The sequence below is a fragment of the Mixophyes fleayi genome, unplaced genomic scaffold (assembly GCF_038048845.1).
Source record: "Mixophyes fleayi isolate aMixFle1 unplaced genomic scaffold, aMixFle1.hap1 Scaffold_253, whole genome shotgun sequence".
Lineage (NCBI taxonomy): Eukaryota > Metazoa > Chordata > Amphibia > Anura > Limnodynastidae > Mixophyes > Mixophyes fleayi.
In genome coordinates this window covers 1-5,000 of record NW_027446637.1, presented here as the reverse complement: position 1 = coordinate 5,000, position 5,000 = coordinate 1, and the positions used below count along the sequence as shown (strand labels likewise).

At 46.2% G+C, this 5,000-nt stretch overlaps 9 non-coding genes and 12 pseudogenes across 9 annotated transcripts; all 21 read left to right on the top strand.

The window, feature by feature from the left end:
• The first annotated feature begins 61 nt into the window (after nucleotides 1–61).
• On the top strand, nucleotides 62–180 carry LOC142124675 (5S ribosomal RNA). Its single transcript, XR_012684775.1, has one exon. It is a non-coding gene; the product is annotated as a 5S ribosomal RNA (ribosomal RNA).
• Nucleotides 181–261: 81 nt separating this feature from the next.
• LOC142125022 (5S ribosomal RNA) lies at nucleotides 262–380 on the top strand. Its single transcript, XR_012684843.1, has one exon. It is a non-coding gene; the product is annotated as a 5S ribosomal RNA (ribosomal RNA).
• Nucleotides 381–458: 78 nt separating this feature from the next.
• Nucleotides 459–577, top strand: LOC142124939 (5S ribosomal RNA; annotated as a pseudogene).
• An 81-nt stretch (nucleotides 578–658) lies between these two features.
• LOC142124564 (5S ribosomal RNA) lies at nucleotides 659–777 on the top strand. Its single transcript, XR_012684675.1, has one exon. It is a non-coding gene; the product is annotated as a 5S ribosomal RNA (ribosomal RNA).
• Nucleotides 778–1,016: 239 nt separating this feature from the next.
• Nucleotides 1,017–1,135, top strand: LOC142124785 (5S ribosomal RNA; annotated as a pseudogene).
• A 239-nt stretch (nucleotides 1,136–1,374) lies between these two features.
• Nucleotides 1,375–1,493, top strand: LOC142124733 (5S ribosomal RNA; annotated as a pseudogene).
• An 82-nt stretch (nucleotides 1,494–1,575) lies between these two features.
• Nucleotides 1,576–1,694, top strand: LOC142124585 (5S ribosomal RNA). The gene has a single exon (XR_012684695.1). It is a non-coding gene; the product is annotated as a 5S ribosomal RNA (ribosomal RNA).
• Nucleotides 1,695–1,774: 80 nt separating this feature from the next.
• LOC142124717 (5S ribosomal RNA) lies at nucleotides 1,775–1,893 on the top strand (annotated as a pseudogene).
• Nucleotides 1,894–1,972: 79 nt separating this feature from the next.
• Nucleotides 1,973–2,091, top strand: LOC142124837 (5S ribosomal RNA; annotated as a pseudogene).
• Nucleotides 2,092–2,172: 81 nt separating this feature from the next.
• On the top strand, nucleotides 2,173–2,291 carry LOC142124870 (5S ribosomal RNA; annotated as a pseudogene).
• An 80-nt stretch (nucleotides 2,292–2,371) lies between these two features.
• Nucleotides 2,372–2,490, top strand: LOC142124563 (5S ribosomal RNA). The gene has a single exon (XR_012684674.1). It is a non-coding gene; the product is annotated as a 5S ribosomal RNA (ribosomal RNA).
• Nucleotides 2,491–2,729: 239 nt separating this feature from the next.
• Nucleotides 2,730–2,848, top strand: LOC142124784 (5S ribosomal RNA; annotated as a pseudogene).
• Nucleotides 2,849–3,086: 238 nt separating this feature from the next.
• LOC142124732 (5S ribosomal RNA) lies at nucleotides 3,087–3,205 on the top strand (annotated as a pseudogene).
• Nucleotides 3,206–3,287: 82 nt separating this feature from the next.
• LOC142124584 (5S ribosomal RNA) lies at nucleotides 3,288–3,406 on the top strand. Its single transcript, XR_012684694.1, has one exon. It is a non-coding gene; the product is annotated as a 5S ribosomal RNA (ribosomal RNA).
• Nucleotides 3,407–3,486: 80 nt separating this feature from the next.
• Nucleotides 3,487–3,605, top strand: LOC142124761 (5S ribosomal RNA; annotated as a pseudogene).
• A 79-nt stretch (nucleotides 3,606–3,684) lies between these two features.
• On the top strand, nucleotides 3,685–3,803 carry LOC142124836 (5S ribosomal RNA; annotated as a pseudogene).
• Nucleotides 3,804–3,884: 81 nt separating this feature from the next.
• Nucleotides 3,885–4,003, top strand: LOC142124869 (5S ribosomal RNA; annotated as a pseudogene).
• A 270-nt stretch (nucleotides 4,004–4,273) lies between these two features.
• On the top strand, nucleotides 4,274–4,392 carry LOC142124562 (5S ribosomal RNA). The gene has a single exon (XR_012684673.1). It is a non-coding gene; the product is annotated as a 5S ribosomal RNA (ribosomal RNA).
• Nucleotides 4,393–4,472: 80 nt separating this feature from the next.
• On the top strand, nucleotides 4,473–4,591 carry LOC142124609 (5S ribosomal RNA). Its single transcript, XR_012684717.1, has one exon. It is a non-coding gene; the product is annotated as a 5S ribosomal RNA (ribosomal RNA).
• An 81-nt stretch (nucleotides 4,592–4,672) lies between these two features.
• LOC142124627 (5S ribosomal RNA) lies at nucleotides 4,673–4,791 on the top strand. Its single transcript, XR_012684733.1, has one exon. It is a non-coding gene; the product is annotated as a 5S ribosomal RNA (ribosomal RNA).
• An 80-nt stretch (nucleotides 4,792–4,871) lies between these two features.
• Nucleotides 4,872–4,990, top strand: LOC142124902 (5S ribosomal RNA; annotated as a pseudogene).
• Nucleotides 4,991–5,000: the final 10 nt, after the last annotated feature.

Below are 5,000 nucleotides of genomic sequence, written 5' to 3'. Positions count from 1 at the left end.
CCGACTTCCTTCAATGCTGGTTTTGAGATGTATAAGAGATGTAGGTCAATAGGAAACCAATACCTACAGCCACACCACCCTGAACAAGCCCAATCTCGTCTGATCTTGGAAGCTAAGCAGAGCCGGGCCTGGTTAGTACTTGGATGGGAGACCACCTGGGAATATCAGGTGCTGTAGGCCTTTTTTTCTTCTCTCTTGCTCCGGCTTCCTTCAATGCTGGTTTCTAGATGTATAAGAGATGTAGGTCAATAGGAAAAAAATGCCTACAGCCACACCACCCTGAACAAGCCCAATCTCATCTGATCTTGGAAGCTAAGCAGGGCCAGGCCTGGTTAGTACTTGGATGGGAGACCACCTGGGAATACCAGGTGCTGTAGGCTTTTTTTTTCTCTCATGTTCCGGCTTCCTTCAATGCTGGTTTTGAGATTATAAGAGATGTAGGTCAATACAAAACCAATACCTACAGCTACACATCTCTGAACAAGCCCAATCTTGTTTGATCTTGGAAGCTAAGCAGAGCCGGGCCTGGTTAGTATTTGGATGGGAGACCACCTGGGAATACCAGGTGCTGTAGGCCTTTTTTTCTTCTCTCTTGTTCCGGCTTCCTTCAATGCTGGTTTCTAGATGTATAAGAGATGTAGGTCAATAGGAAAATAATACCTACAGCCACACCACCCTGAACAAGCCCAATCTCGTCTGATCTTGGAAGCTAAGCAGGGCTGGGCCTGGTTAGTACTTGGATGGGAGACCACCTGGAAATACCAGGTGCTGTAGGCTTTTTTTTTTCTCTCTTGTTCCGGCCTCCTTCAATGCTTGTTTTTAGATGTATAAGAGATGTAGGTCAATAGGAAACCAATACCTACAGCCACACCACCCTGAACAAGCCCAATCTCGTCTGATCTTGAAAGCTAAGCAGGTCTGGGCCTGGTTAGTACTTTTTTTTTTCTCTCTTGTTCCGACTTCCTTCAATGCTGGTTTTGAGATGTATAAGAGATGTAGGTCAATAGGAAACCGTAACCTACAGCCACACCACCCTGAACAAACCCAATCTCGTCTGATTTTGGAAGCTAAGCAGGGCTGGGCCTGGTTAGTACTTGGATGGAAGACCACCTGGAAATGCCAGGTGCTGTAGGCTTTTTTTTTCTCTCTTGTTCCGGCCTCCTTCAATGCTGGTTTTGATATGTATAAGAGATGTAGGTCAATAGGAAACCAATACCTACAGCCACACCACCCTGAACAAGCCCAATCTCGTCTGATCTTGAAAGCTAAGCAGGTCTGGGCCTGGTTAGTACTTTTTTTTTTTCTCTCTTGTTCTGGCTTACTTCAATGCTGGTTTTAAAATGTATAAGTGATGTAGGTCATTAGGAAACCAATACCTACAGCCACACCACCCTGGACAAGCCCAATCTCATCTGATCTTGGAAGCTAAGCAGGGCCAGGCCTGGTTAGTGCTTGGATGGGAGACCCCCTGGGAATACCAGGTGCTGTAGGCCTTTTTTTTTTTCTCTCTTGTTCCGGCTTCCTTCAATGCTTGTTTTTAGATGTATAAGAGATGTAGGTCAATAGGAAAACAATATCTACAGCCACACCACCCTGAACAAGCCCAATCTCATCTGATCTTGGAAGCTAAGCAGGGCTGGGCCTGGTTAGTACTTGGATGGGAGACCACCTGGAAATACCAGGTGCTGTAGGCTTTTTTTTTTCTCTCTTGTTTCGGCCTCCTTCAATGCTGGTTTTGAGATGTATAAGAGATGTAGGTCAATAGGAAACCAATACCTACAGCCACACCACCCTGAACAAGCCCAATCTCGTCTGATCTTGGAAGCTAAGCAGAGCCGGGCCTGGTTAGTACTTGGATGGAAGACCACCTGGGAATACCAGGTGCTGTAGGCTTTTTTTTTTTCTCTTGTTCCGGCCTCCTTCAATGCTGGTTTTGAGATGTATAAGAGATGTAGGTCAATAGGAAACCAATACCTACAGCCACACCACCCTAAACAAGCCCAATCTCGTCTGATCTTGGAAGCTAAGCAGAGCCGGGCCTGGTTAGTACTTGGATGGGAGACCACCTGGGCATACCAGGTGCTGTAGGCCTTTTTTTCTTCTCTCTTGTTCCGGCTTCCTTCAATGCTGGTTTCTAGATGTATAAGAGATGTAGGTCAATAGGAAAACAATACCTACAGCTACACCACCCTGAACAAGCCCAATCTTGTCTGATCTTGGAAGCTAAGCAGGGACGGGCCTGGTTAGTACTTGGATGGGAGATCACCTGGAAATACCAGGTGCTGTAGGCCTTTTTTCTTCTCTCTTGTTCCGGCTTCCTTCAATGCTGGTTTCTAGATGTATAAGAGATGTAGGTCAATAGGAAAATAATACCTACAGCCACACCACCCTGAACAAGCCCAATCTCGTCTGATCTTGGAAGCTAAGCAGGGCTGGGCCTGGTTAGTACTTGGATGGGAGACCACCTGGAAATACCAGGTGCTGTAGGCTTTTTTTTTTCTCTCTTGTTCCGGCCTCCTTCAATGCTTGTTTTTAGATGTATAAGAGATGTAGGTCAATAGGAAACCAATACCTACAGCCACACCACCCTGAACAAGCCCAATCTCGTCTGATCTTGAAAGCTAAGCAGGTCTGGGCCTGGTTAGTACTTTTTTTTTTCTCTCTTGTTCCGACTTCCTTCAATGCTGGTTTTGAGATGTATAAGAGATGTAGGTCAATAGGAAACCGTAACCTACAGCCACACCACCCTGAACAAACCCAATCTCGTCTGATTTTGGAAGCTAAGCAGGGCTGGGCCTGGTTAGTACTTGGATGGAAGACCACCTGGAAATGCCAGGTGCTGTAGGCTTTTTTTTCTCTCTTGTTCCGGCCTCCTTCAATGCTGGTTTTGATATGTATAAGAGATGTAGGTCAATAGGAAACCAATACCTACAGCCACACCACCCTGAACAAGCCCAATCTCGTCTGATCTTGAAAGCTAAGCAGGTCTGGGCCTGGTTAGTACTTTTTTTTTTTCTCTCTTGTTCTGGCTTACTTCAATGCTGGTTTTAAAATGTATAAGTGATGTAGGTCATTAGGAAACCAATACCTACAGCCACACCACCCTGGACAAGCCCAATCTCATCTGATCTTGGAAGCTAAGCAGGGCCAGGCCTGGTTAGTGCTTGGATGGGAGACCCCCTGGGAATACCAGGTGCTGTAGGCCTTTTTTTTTTTCTCTCTTGTTCCGGCTTCCTTCAATGCTTGTTTTTAGATGTATAAGAGATGTAGGTCAATAGGAAAACAATATCTACAGCCACACCACCCTGAACAAGCCCAATCTCATCTGATCTTGGAAGCTAAGCAGGGCTGGGCCTGGTTAGTACTTGGATGGGAGACCACCTGGAAATACCAGGTGCTGTAGGCTTTTTTTTTTCTCTCTTGTTTCGGCCTCCTTCAATGCTGGTTTTGAGATGTATAAGAGATGTAGGTCAATAGGAAACCAATACCTACAGCTACACCACCCTGAACAAGCCCAATCTCGTCTGATCTTGGAAGCTAAGCAGAGCCGGGCCTGGTTAGTACTTGGATGGAAGACCACCTGGGAATACCAGGTGCTGTAGGCTTTTTTTTTTTCTCTTGTTCCGGCCTCCTTCAATGCTGGTTTTGAGATGTATAAGAGATGTAGGTCAATAGGAAACCAATACCTACAGCCACACCACCCTAAACAAGCCCAATCTCGTCTGATCTTGGAAGCTAAGCAGAGCCGGGCCTGGTTAGTACTTGGATGGGAGACCACCTGGGCATACCAGGTGCTGTAGGCCTTTTTTTCTTCTCTCTTGTTCCGGCTTCCTTCAATGCTGGTTTCTAGATGTATAAGAGATGTAGGTCAATAGGAAAACAATACCTACAGCTACACCACCCTGAACAAGCCCAATCTTGTCTGATCTTGGAAGCTAAGCAGGGACGGGCCTGGTTAGTACTTGGATGGGAGATCACCTGGAAATACCAGGTGCTGTAGGCCTTTTTTCTTCTCTCTTGTTCCGGCTTCCTTCAATGCTTGTTTTTAGATGTATAAGAGATGTAGGTCAATAGGAAAACAATACCTACAGCCACACCACCCTGAACAAGCCTGATCTTGGAAGCTAAGCAGAGCCAGGCCTGGTTAGTACTTGGATGCGAGACCACCTGGGGATACCAGGTGCTGTAGGCCCTTTTTTTTTCTGTCTTGTTCCGACTTCCTTCAATGCTGGTTTTGAGATGTATAAGAGATGTAGGTCAATAGGAAACCAATACCTACAGCCACACCACCCTGAACAAGCCCAATCTCGTCTGATCTTGGAAGCTAAGCAGGGCTGGGCCTGGTTAGTACTTGGATGGGAGACCACCTGGAAATACCAGGTGCTGTAGGCTTTTTTTTTTCTCTCTTGTTCCGGCCTCCTTCAATGTTGGTTTTCAGATGTATAAGAGATGTAGGTCAATAGGAAACCAATACCTACAGCCACACCACCCTGAACAATCCCAATCTCGTCTGATCTTGGAAGCTAAGCAGAGCCGGGCCTGGTTAGTACTTGGATGGGAGACCACCTGGGAATACCAGGTGCTGTAGGCCTTTTTTTCTTCTCTCTTGTTCCGGCTTCCTTCAATGCTGTTTTCTAGATGTATAAGAGATGTAGGTCAATAGGAAAACAATACCTACAGCCACACCACCCTGAACAAGCCCAATCTCGTCTGATCTTGGAAGCTAAGCAGGGACGGGCCTGGTTAGTACTTGGATGGGAGACCACCTGGGAATACCAGGTGCTGTAAGCCTTTTTTTTTTCTCTCTTGTTCCGGCTTCCTTCAATGCTGGTTTTGAGATTATAAGAGATGTAGGTCAATAGGATACCAAAACCTACAGCTACACATCTCTAAACAAGCCCAATCTCGTTTGATCTTGGAAGCTAAGCAGGGCCAGGCCTGGTTAGTACTTGGATGGGAGACCACCTGGGAATACCAGGTGCTGTAGGCTTTTTTTTTTA